The sequence below is a fragment of the Chionomys nivalis genome, chromosome 20, assembly GCF_950005125.1.
Source record: "Chionomys nivalis chromosome 20, mChiNiv1.1, whole genome shotgun sequence".
Taxonomy (NCBI): domain Eukaryota; kingdom Metazoa; phylum Chordata; class Mammalia; order Rodentia; family Cricetidae; genus Chionomys; species Chionomys nivalis.
Genome location: NC_080105.1, coordinates 9,912,895 through 9,926,044, shown reverse-complemented (window position 1 = coordinate 9,926,044; position 13,150 = coordinate 9,912,895).

Genomic DNA, 13,150 nt, shown 5'->3' with positions numbered 1-13,150 from the left:
ATCAGTGTGCAGGTCATGCAGACAAAATTAATAAACTCTGGATTAACTGAAGTTTTAAATCAAATAAACCTAACAGATATTTACAGAACATTCCACCTAAACACAAAAGGGTGCACCTTCTCAACAGTATCCAAAAGAATTTTCTCCCAAACGGACCACATACTTAAACATAAAGCAAGTCTCAACAGACACAAGAAAATTGAAACAATTCCCTGTATCTATCAGACCATTAGAGAATATCAACAACGAAAGAAAGGAAAGCATATATAAGTTCATGGAAATTGAAGATCTCTATATTGAATGAAAAGTGGACCAAAAATAAATAAGAAAGAAATTAAACACTTTCTAGAATTCAATGAAAACGAATACATAACATACGCAAACTTATGGGACACAATGAAAGTAGTGCTAAGAGCACTAAGTGCCTACATTAAAAAAATGGGAAGATATCATACTTAATAGTAACACCTCAAAGTTATTGAACAAAAGGAAATATGTCCAAGAGGATTGGACCAGAAGAAATAAACTGACAGCTAAATCAATAAAATAGAAATCAAGCTAATTGTACAAAAATCAGTGAAAGAAAGAATTGGTTCTTTGAGAAAATCAACAAGATAGATAAACCCTTATCCAAGCTAAATAAAGATGGGCAAAGTATATCCAAATTAATAAAATCAGAAACCGTATGGGGACATAACAACAGATACCGAGGAAATCCAGAGAATTACAAGGACATACTTTAAATCATGCATTTCATCAAACTGGAATATCTATAAGAAATGAATAATTTTTCTCAATAGGAACCACTTACCAAAGTTAAATTAAAATCAGATAAATAAATAGACCTACATCCCCTAGTGAAATAGAAGCCATCATCAAAAGCCTCCTCCCACCCCACAAAAAAAACCCAAAGTCAAATGGCTATAGCACAGAATTCAACCATACTTTAAAAGAAGAGTTAATGGCAATACTCCTCAAATTAGTTTGCAAAATAAAAACAGAAGAAACAGTGCCCAAATCGTTTTATGAGGCTGCAAACCAGATACCCAAAACAGAGAAAGACTCAACAAAGATACTTACAGACCAATTTCCCTCATGGACATATATGAAAAAGTACTCAATAAAATACTTGCAAATCAAACCCAAGACTATTTCAAAAATACCATCTATTATGATCAAGCAGTCTTTAACCTAGAGATGTAGGGATAGTTCAGCATATGAAAATTAGTCAATGTAATCTACTGTATAAACTGAAGAAAAAGCATATGATGATCATTTTGCTAGATACCAAAAAAATCTTTGACCCTTTCATGATGAAATACCTCAACACAAAAACAAACACATTGAACCTGATAGGAGGGAATATAGGGATTGGCGGAACATGCCAGCAAAGGAGATGGTTTCAGAAGAGAACATTGGCAGTGCAGGCACTAAGATCAACAATAAAGGACCTCAGGGAACCGAAAGGCTTCTGTAAGGCAAGGAACACCATGAGTAGGAGAAAATAGAGGCTGACAGAATGGGAAATGATTTTCATCATCCCGCATCTGACAGAGGGCTAATATCCAAAATATATAAAGCATTCAGTAGACTAGACACCAACAAATCAAATCATCCAATTAAGAAACGTGGAACAGATGTAAACAGAAAATTCTCTAAAGAAGAATCACAAATAGCTGAGAAACACTTAAAGAAATGTTCAACATTCCTTTTGATCAGGGGAATTTGAACCAAAAACTCCTTTGAGATTCCACATTACACCTGTCAGAATGGCTAAAGTCAATGGCACAAATGACAGCTAATGGTGGTGTGGATTTGTAGCAAAGGAAACACTCCTCCATTTCTGGTGGGAGTCTAGAGCTGCCCAGCCTCGATGGCATCAATATGGAGATTCCTCAGAAAATTGGGAACTGATTTACCTCAAAATCTAGGTACACCATTCTTGGACATATGTCTAAAGGATGTTCTATCCTATCACAAGAACACTTGCTCAAATATCTTCACATTGGCATTATTCATAATAACCAGAAAGTGGAAATAACCTTCATGTCCCTCAATGGAAGAATGGATAAGGAACAGGCAGTACGTTTACAGAAGGGAATATTACTTGGCTGTTTGAAAAGTGATATCCAATTGCTATTGTAAGTAAATGGGTGGAACTAGAAAAAAGTCAAGCTGACTGAGACAACTGAGATCCATAAAGACGCCTATGATATGTGTTCACTTATAAGTGGGCATCAGTTGTTAAGTAATTGATAATCAAGCCACTTTCCACAACCCAGACAAGTTAGGTACAGAGAAGGTCACTAGAGGAAGGAAACACAAGAATTTCCCTGGGAAAAGAAAATAGATTAGATTTTGCCAGTGAACTTTGGTTGAGTGGGGAGGGAATTGAAAGAGATCCTGTAGGGGGAGGGGTGGAGGGAGAGAGTGAGGAGAGAGAGTGTTGGAGTTGGGGGGCTCCCAGAGGCTGCTATGGAAAGCTAGTACAGATAAAACTTCCTGTAATCTATGTGGGGGATCCTAGTGAGGACTCCTAGAAGTGGAACATACAGAGTCTGAACTGATCATCTTCTGTAGCCAAGAAAGGCTTCCAGTGCTGAGACTGGATTGCATTCAGTTGAATATTTGGTTGAAGGGGATTCTGTGGAGATCCCTAAACAGCTCCGAGAGGACAGAGTGTTGCTCTCTGAAAACTGACAGTGGGGTCCCATTGTTGTGGACAACATCTACACATCATTGAACCTAGAGAGAGCAAGCTGTTGCCTGAATGGAGCCTTCACCCATATGCTCTAGTCTCTTTGGCATGGGAAGGTACTCTGCAGGTTACAGAGAGAGAAACATGACATCAACTCATCTACAAAAACCTTGACTTACAGTCTGTCGTCCCTGAAAGTTATGCTGGGGCACTGTTGGTGCAGAACTTGAGAGAGTGGCCATACAATGTCTGGCTTAACTTGAGACTCATGCAAGGTGAGGCAGTCCATGCCCTACAATCCCTGGATGGCTAAAATCTGGAGACCAAATAGCCCAGAGACATAGTACAGAAGCAAACATAACTAAAAAAAAAAAAACCAATGAACTGACTACTAATATTCCTATCGATGTTCTGCTATACTCATAGATTGGTGCCTTGCTGGTCCTCATCAGAGAGCTTTTCTCTAGCAGCAGTTGTGTGGAAGTGAGTATCTAAATTGGAACTTTCTATCAGTCCTACCCATTGGAGCTCAGGAAAAGTTTCAGAAGAATTGGGAGGGGGGATTTTAGGAGTCAGCGGGTGTGATGGGCTGGAGGACACTAGGAGAACATGGCCCACTGAATCAAGTAAACAGGGTTCACAAAGGCTCACAGAGTTATGTATGGGGCCTTTATGGGTCTGCACCATGTTCTCTGCATATATGTTGGTGTTTCAGTGGGACTCTTAATAGTGAAGTGTGCGTGGTGTGTCTCTGACTCTTTTGTCCACTCTTGGGATGCCTTTCCTCCTATTGCAAAGCTTTGTCCAGCCTCTATATGGGGGGCCTTTTTCTTTTTTTCTCATGCTTGCCTGTTCTTTTCTGAAAAGAAACCAAAGGGCAGCAGATCTGGGAAAAGGGAGGTTTATAGGAGCTGAGAGAAGTGGAGGTAGAGAAAACTATGGTTGGTATCTATTGCATGTGATAAAAAGAAATGTTCACTCAATAAAAAAATGTGAATCGTTTAAGAGTTACAACACTTTAAAACAGAGTTATTAACTATGTAATCTCTACCCAAAGGAGAGCTTAAATTTTTCTTCCTCTAAAATATTAACGAGGAGCAGGAATCCCTATGATTTGATGGCATATAATATTTTTCACTTATACCTGGGATTGATATAGGCCATGGCTAGTGGGAAGGAGGAAAAATTGCCTTTTCTGTGAAGAGTAAAATTTATGGACAGATCAATAATAAGGGTTGGATTCTGCCTCCTGCAGGAAAAGCCTCTGTTACTGGAGGTCTCAAACACAATGAGAGCTGGAGGGTTGCACTGAGCAGAAACCAGCTATAATGTAAGAGATGAATTAAAGGTAATAACTTCATCAGTTCCTTCAGGACAGACATCTGTTTTCTCCAGGTATAGCTTACTTCCTGGCATTTATGGGACTCCCAACATAGACTCTTGAATGGTTAAATGAATGAAAGCTACCTTTATATTATTCGTCTTAAAGCTACCTGTCTACTAATGATGAAGCATCTTAAATTATATTTACACCGATGCTTTTGAGATGACTATAATTTAGCACCTATGTCTTAAAAACACAAACATATAATCTACTGACCTTGGACATTTGGTTGAAGCATCAATTTTAATTTAAGTATTTAGACTAGGTTTGAGCTTGTGATGCAAACCCTTAATCCTAGCTACTCAGAGACTGAGACAGAAGGACTGAACATTAAAGTCTCGTTTGAACTACACTGTGTGTTCAAAGCTAATCTTTGGAATGTAGTGTGGTCATATCTCAAGACTTTAAAAGGATCTGGTGATGTATCTCATTGTTAGAATGTGTAACAAACATGAGCAAAGCCCAGGGTTTAATGCTATTTTAATAATTAGATCAAATAACCATGGGAGAACTGCTATTTTCTGAAGGGAAATTAAGGAGGAGTGGACCTTGGGTCTGGGGAGCAGGGGGTGTATGACTGGGAGGAGGGAAGGAGGTTGAACTGATGAAACATGAGAGAAGATAAAAAATATAAACAAGAACCACTCCTTTGACATTTACATGGGGATTTCCTCCTTTAAAGCTGTTTCCAGCCATTGATCTCACAAGACGCCAAATCCTTAGAAAGTCTTGGAATAATCACAGAAATCAACAATTGGATGGGATGTTAGTGAGCTACTGGAAAAGTGGATCGTGTGTGTGTGTGTGTTTATTACAGATGGTGGACAGCCTGCCCACATTGCTGCAGCCTACCTCCTCTGCCTCAGCACATAGCTCACAGATCTTCTCATCGGTCTCTTCATAGTGATTCTTCACCTTCTCACAGGACTCTTGCAGTGAAATCTGCTCCCTCCATAGCTTTCGGTTCTCCTCTTTCAACATGCTCACTTTTTTCTTCAACTGAGTTCGCTCACTCAGGAGCTGCTTGTGGAGGATGCTGAACCATCATAAAAATACCGTGAGCCCTACCTAGCCTCCATCTCCCACATCATCCATGCAAAGTCCCATGTCCCCAGACAGCCCTATACCAGAGCCCACAGTCAACATGCCAGGATAACCTAGTGGCTGTCAAATGTCAGAGAATGGCCAAATTACAGAAAGACTCAGAGTACTTCTGAAAACTGTTACAATAAAAGGAATGTACTTCTGAGAGCAGGGTTTGCCTCCTACCACATGTACTTAACTGTCCATGGTATTCGGAAAGCATCAGCAGGTTGAGAAGTAGAAGACAAATATTCAGTGAGGGAGGACAGCAGACCCAATTGAAATATATTCTATCTATGGGAAGAATGGGATCACCTCTGTAGACCCCTACAAGAGCCCCCAAGACCCACAAATGCCTGACACCCTTATCGTGGTACAAATAGATTTTTAATCTAGAGGCTCCTGAGGCTTGCAGGACAATGTTCTGATGGACTCACAGATACTTCAGTCTTAGCAAAACTAGTCCAGTAGGTCCAAGTCAAGAGCATAAGACAAACTGGTTTTTATAGGGAGACAGGCCAAAAGGAAAGTCCTCACTTTGGTTCAAAGACAAAAACATGGCAAAAGCAGTCACTCCCAAGGAACAGAGTCCCAGTGAAGTCAGTCACTCACCTGTAAGAAACAGTTTCCTCATCAGCAACTTGCACTTGTACAAGGCCTCTCTCATCTCCTTGGGGAATTTCTGTAGCTCCAACATCACTTTCTTATGCTCCATATTCACCATCTCCAACTCAAAATTTAGCCTGTATTAGGGCATAGCCCCAGAGCAAAGAACCCCGTGAATTCTGGACTTAATGACCCTATGATTTCAGGCTGTGCCTTAAACACCCCAGCACAGTCAATGTCACATTCTGATAGCTATCAACTAGGACAACCTGGTGCTGTTTAAACTTGCTGACCTGGCCCCAGACCAGCAGTCAGGGATGCAAAGGGAGTGATCCAGAGCTGCATGAGTTCCATCAATGGGCCTGGAGGAATAGAACAGTTAAGTCCTCAGGAGCCTGTGTCACAAGTCTGATCCCACCAGAAATCTATGATAATGTTGTTCCTGTCTTCAGAACGGGGATTTTTGATCCCAGGTTTCTATTGCTACATGGATTTCTAAAGCACAAAATCAGTATTTCCAGGGAGGAGAACCGACTTAAGGATAGATTTATAAGTCTCCAGTGGATTCCAATGGACTTCCAAGGTGAGCACACAGGCCAGGAGCCCCATCACTGGTCATAGTGGAGTTCTCTGACCTTAAGGGAACTTAGTGGGATCACCTGGAAACTGTGGCACAGAAAGAACCACATGCCACAGACCCCCAGATGCCAGGACACACACACACACGTACACGGAGGATGCCAAATAAATGTTGGCAGGCAGAATTGTCTCAGAATATAAGAAACCAGACTAGAGAAGAGCAGTGATGAAGTTCAGACTTCAAGTCATACACTGAGATGCATCAAGACAACCAGGCCCGTGCAACTGCTCCCAGGAGCAGCCAGTACTCAAGTACTTGCTGGTTAAGCAAAAAGACTCAACATAAACTCACAGCACCTAGTATTGTCCACACGCCAACACCTGTCAAGGCCTCATGAAATGTATGCTGAGAGCTCACAAACTATTTCCTCATTCCAGACTGATCCAGGCCAAGGCTCTGCTTTTTTTTTTTGTATTCTTTTTTTTTCTTTTTTTTTATTCTTTTTTAATTAATATTTCCACCTGCTCCCCGTTTCCCATTTCCCTCCCCTCCTCCCAAATATTGCCCCCTCCCCCCACTCCCCTCCCCCTATCCCCACTCCTCTTCTCCACCCTCCACACCATTCCCCCTCCCTCTCGATACTGAAGAGCAGTCCAAATTTTTTATTTGGAGGAATCACACAGCCTGTATCCTGATATCACTCCTTCCCAGGTTTCAGCTATGCCTCTTAGATGCCCTCAGGATATTTAGTTTGGGCAGAACACTCTGCAGATGCAGTCTCCAGTGACCTGAGGAATGCTGGGGTTGACTCAGTAGGGTCAAGACAGTTACCAGGGAACTAAACAAAATGGCTACCGGTTGTTCAAATCCTTGTTGGTATAATTAGCCAGGATTCCACGAAGTTCATTCCTTTCTTGGGTCATCATCTGAAGCTGCAGGGTCAGTGTAGCCACCTTTTTCATCTGCTGCTCCTGCCCAGTAACAGAGTTTGGGTTTGATGTTTTTCGAGTACTCCCTGCAAGTTGAAAAATATTAGTGAATTTATGCAGTAGTATGGCACAGGACCAGGAGAGATCATGTTGAGTTTGAAGAAGAGGCCGAGGAAGAGTGAATGCAGGAGCACAGTAAAGACCCCTAGGATCAGGACAACTGTCCTCAAACTGGGAGCCCATAAGCCATGACTCTGTATCCACTCACTGTGGCTAGCTATGTGCATCAGCCCCTACTGTTGCCCCGCTGGCTGGAAGGCATATGTCACCCAGCCATGCTGCTTTGGAAATATCAACTCATTTCTGATGTGCTGCAGAAAATTCCTGGAGTCTCTAGTGCATAGCACAATGAATCCCTCTTCACTTGTGGCCAGGAATAGAAGTAACTGAATGTCTGAGACCCTGGTGCATAGATGGGGAATTTCCCATGAGATACTCACAGAACCTAAGAATCCACTGATGATGAGTTGTGCAACACCCTACTCTCACACCTCATTAGTCTGTGACTCCTGCTGGTCTTTGCCTCTCAAAATAAAATTAAGGAACTCACAGAACAGCAGCTGTAACCTTGACAATTCCTGGATCTCTGCCAAACTAACTAGCATCAATCCTTGACAATGGGTCTGCACTTTAGTTACAAGAGAAACAGCATAAAACCATCTCTTCCAAAGATCTCAGCTATTAAATCCCATTTCTGTAAGGTCCAACTCAACCCCCAACCTCCTCCTTCGAAAGTCAGATCTCTCTGTCAACCAGTGTGCTCAATCTTGCCATTGTGTCTTCAAGTGAACCCTATATGCACATAATGAGGGCCCCAAGGACACAACATTGTTAATTTCAGAAAAGATGCCAATGAATCTTTAGGATACAGCAGAATGTTCAGAGAATGGACTGTTAGAGTCACTGCCAACTGCAGTCACTTATCTCATAACCATCTCTTCCCCAGTTCACCAAAAGCCAAGCTGACGTTTTCAGGTGCCTTCCCTGAGACACAGGGGAAGCTCGTCAGCAGCTCTCTGATAGTTAGACTCTAATTAATTCTAATTTAATACTTCATCATGAATGGAGGTCAAGACTCATTTTCTAAACATTCCCAAGGAATGGCTCTTCCCCTCCTAATCAAAAAGATGGAAAGTGAAAGATACTAAGAAATTAGCTCATGTTGATGCGGAAGGAAGTTCAGTTTCATGAAGTGAATGAGTATCTCAGGAAATATCCACAGGACTGTTACAATTTGTGGGGGTGATGGAGATTGTGGGTGTCTCATCAGACCAAAGATAAGTCACATGGGTCATGATGAAGATTTTCCCCAAACTTCAGCGAAATACATTCCATCCATCATGACATTAGCAAAGGTGAGATAACCTAGTGACAGGACAGGCTGGAGACACCTAAGGACAGGGCATCCACAGGTGAGCCCTCACTCGCCAAGAACAGACACTTGCAGGGAGAGTGATGGCTCATTCCTGCACTCAAGTTAAAGTTAAAGTCAAGTTAAAGTTGACTGGCTATTGAGAGGAACTCAGAAACCCTAGGGGTCACTGACATGCAGCAATACTCAATGGTTCCTACCCTGCAAGTGGCTCTGAGGTAAAATGTGAGCTCCTCAAGCTTTGGCCAGGGGACTGTACTCTCTCTGTTATTAGTGACCCACAACCAAAAGAAATCCAGTGTGCTGAAGTACAGTGCTGTAACTGAAACCTCTTTCATCCCTCTCTTTCCTTCCCACTCTGAGTCAAAGCAGATGGACCCCAGCACAGCAGCTGCAGGGTTGACCATTACTGGCTCTCTGCCAATCTAACCATCAGAAACCCTAAACTCCAGATCTACTCTTTAGTAACAGAGAGAAGGATAGATTCATTACCTCCACGAAGCTCTAAGATCCTGTGACTCACTATGAAAACCAAGCTGAAGCCTTCCACCATCAAGAAACTCCCTACTCCCTCCCCAGGACTCACTGCGTTTTCCCCAGAACCATTTATGTCTTGATGTGCGACACTGAGGTTGAAGGCCAGCTTCCTTCTGACTCCCTCTAGTCTCGTTTTGCTCTCCCTTCTGTCTCCCAAGGAGCCTGCTCAGTCTTGCCAACATGGCTACGTCCAAAACCTGTAGGCAGTGAACAGATGCCCCACAGGCAGTTGGTGTTGCCACAACACTGATGACATCACAGAGAATACCAGGGCTCTCCAGGATACAATAGAATGTCCAGGGAGGGGTCTGCTGCTGTCCATGGTACAGCCATTACCTCTGGCTCATTTCCTTACTCCAAAATGACCTGAAACCAAGGTGCCATATCAGGAGCCTCTCTGGGGTCAAAAAGGAAACTCTTATACAGGTAGTAATAAAAAATTTCCCCTGGAGAATCAGCAGAGCTCACTCAGGCTATAAGTTTGTGAGTGAAGATGTGCTTCACTCTTGATATGTCTGGCTGGAGTCACATGAGGCCAGATGATCCCTGAGATATTTAGAAAAAACAGTCCTACAAAGAATATGATGGTCCAAACCTTGAATCAATACACTGAGGCAAGAGCAGTGACAAGTCAGAGGTCTGTCGGGGCTGTGTAGAGGCACCCTAAGTTGGAAACACTCATGCACATGCACACGCATACAGATAGAAGAGGCACACAATCATGGGATAGAACATGATGTCGATCACTGCTATGGTGCTTCTATCAGCAAACAAAAGGCAAATTCCTTGGCCTAGAGCCAGCTGTTATGGTATATGTGCTTGTTAATGGCTTTGGGTACAACACCCATTAGGAGATCATGAGAAGGACAGGCATTTGGAGAGGCTTGGGGTTATTGAATCAAAGAGTTTTGTTATAGCCTAACCTCAATTTTCTATTTCTGACAGTTCTTGTAAAGAGGATCCAGCCCATCGTTAGGCTGGAATGCATTTTCTCCAGATCTCTGGACTTTCTCAACAGAAGCATGTTCCTTAGAACCTAGGGCTGATGAGATCTGTCAGGTGATCTGTGCCATTTCAGATACTGAAGCCCTAAGCAGGTAAATGTGATTAGCATATTTTTTTCTAAATAGGGTCTTGTAGAGCCCAACAAGTGGAGAACCAAACATTTGGCAATACTGGATTGAAAATGTTTTATGAACATACAGAGTGGTGCTATGGTAAAGAGGCAAAAGTGAGAAGTGACATACAGAGGGAATATGATTTGCAAATTAATCTGAGATGCGACAAGATCTAGAAAACAAGGTATAAAGGATCACCAGCAAATTCCAGCAACTAAGAAAGAGGCCTGGACCCAATGGCACCCTTGGTACTTCAGACAGCTTGGCCTTTCAATAATTAATTGTGAGATATCACACTTCTCCAACTCAGGAGATATACTTATCCACCCCAGCCAAATATGCACACAACCATTCTGCATGTGCCTGCTTCTAATCTCACCCAGTCTCCCACACAAAGAGGCTCCACTCTCTTGCAAATGACCTGAGAGTCAGTTGACAGGTGACTGCACCTATGACCCACAATACTTTCTCTCGACCCACCCATGGAATCTGGAAGGTGCTCATGAAATGAACAGAGAGATAAGACTTTACCTACCTGATTCTCAAAATGCAGCCTTGAGATTCTCAATCTCTGGATGACAACCCTAAACCATCCCTCTACAGGAAAGGGAGTCTTGCTGTCAGCTAGTTTTTCTTCTTCCCTTTCCATTCTTCAGAAATCTAGGGGACAGCTTCCTTAAGCCTATTCACAGCTGCACAGGATACAGCTTGGCTTCATAACCCTCAAGTCTCACCTCAAGAAGCCAAAAGAAAATTGACGGAGTTCACAAACACTCCCATGCTTGGAGATGCCAAGGTTATCAATGGTTCACTCTAGCACCTTGCCGGGCCAGAACGTGTTCCCCAGACTAAGCATGTCATCATCTCTGATATCATCTCAGGACACCCAAATCAGGCTGGAAGGAACCAGGATCTGTTCCATGGCCTCATAAAGCCCTTAATATTGTGAGGTAAGTACACGTATTATCTTTGCTAAGACCTTTGCCTACCAAAGAAAACTCATGTACCCAAAACATAATAACTTCTGCTATCTCTGGCTCCAACAGAGTCTTGTTCTAATTCTGCATTCCTTAGTAAATGCAACTTGTGTTTTCTATTGCTTAAAGTTTCCTTTTTTCCATAGTCCACACCAGTGAGAGTTTGGCTAAATCATGAAGAATTGGCTATTACATCATTCATCATTCATTCACTTAAAAAAATGGGAACTTGCGGGTGAGGTGGCATGGGGCAAAGGGGAAATGGGATGAGAAATATGAGAAGGGGAGGATGGGAGGAGCTCGGGGGATTGGGATGGTTGGGATATAGGAAGGATGGATACGGGAGCAGCGAAGTATATATCCTATCTAAGGGAGCCATCTTAGGGTTGGCAAGAGACTTGACTCTAGAGGGGTTCGCAGGTGTCCAGGAATATGTCCCCAGCTGGTACCTTGGGCAACTAAGGAGAGGGAACCTGAAATGACCCTATCCTATACTGATGAATATCTTGCATATCACCTTAGAACCTTCATCTGGCGATGGATCAAGGTAGAGACAGAGTCTCAATTTGGAGCAACGGTCTGAGCTCTTAAGGTCCAAATGAGGAGCAGAAGGAGGGAGAACAAGAGCAAAAAATCAGGACCACGAGGGATGCACCCACCCACTGTGACAGTGGAACTGATTTATTAGGAGCCCACCAAGGCCAGCTGGTCTGGGACTGAATAAGCATGGGTTGATTCCGGACTCTCTGAGCATGGCGGTCAACGAAGACTGATGAGAAGCCAAGGACAATGGCACTAGGTTTCAATCCTAATACATGAACTGGCTTTGTGGGAGCTTAGCCTGTTTAGAAGTTCACCTTCCTGGACGTAGATAGAAGACCTTCGTCTTCCCGCAGGGCAGAGAATTTGGACTGCTCTTCAGTATCGAGAGGGAGGGGGAATGGTGTGGGGGGAGGAGAAGAGGAGTGGGGATAGGGGGAGGGGAGTGGGGGGAGGGGGCAATATTTGGGAGGAGGGGAGGGAAATGGGAAACGGGGAGCAGGTGGAAATTTTAATTAAAAAAGAATAAAAAATAAAAATAAAAAAAAAAAAAAAAAAAAAAAATTTTTGAGTGATATGCCCTAAAAACAACAGGTCTTTATGTTACCTGCACCTCTATTTTCTAAAAAGCTTTCAGAGATCTCACATACAGACATCCTACCAGTAAAACAGGGTCCTTAAGGGTTCTGTGCATATTTACCATTAAGTCTGCAAATGCTTCATGCTTGATGCTTGCAGCCCTTAACTTGGGCTGAACTTAAGACATACTTCCAGAAATAGAATTATCTCAGAGAAGAATTTAAAATAAAAATATGCATATAAAGCTAAATTACCACAATATTTCAAATAAAAATGTCAGCCTTGTATAAATGATGTTACATATACTTGAGCATCTTTCCACATAGTTAGGAACCAGAAATACTTGGAGTGCTTATGCAAAAGTATAAATGTTCATTTATCAGGTGGTTAATGAATGCTGCTCCCATTAGAAATGATAACCTTTGCTGACAGTACAGAGCAACTACTGACCATGGAATTTTCTGCAAGGCATAATTCAGAGTACAAATGATGCATCACTGGAACACATTACTCAGATATTTTAGTAAAATTTTCACTGTATGATTGCTCTTGGAGAGCACCCAGGTTGCAGTCCACTCAGCCAAAAGGTGGCTCCCAGCCCTCTGTGACTCCAGTTGCAGAAGATATTATGCCCTCTTGTGACCTCTTTGGGCAGTGCAAACAGGTACTGCAGAGACAAGCATTCAG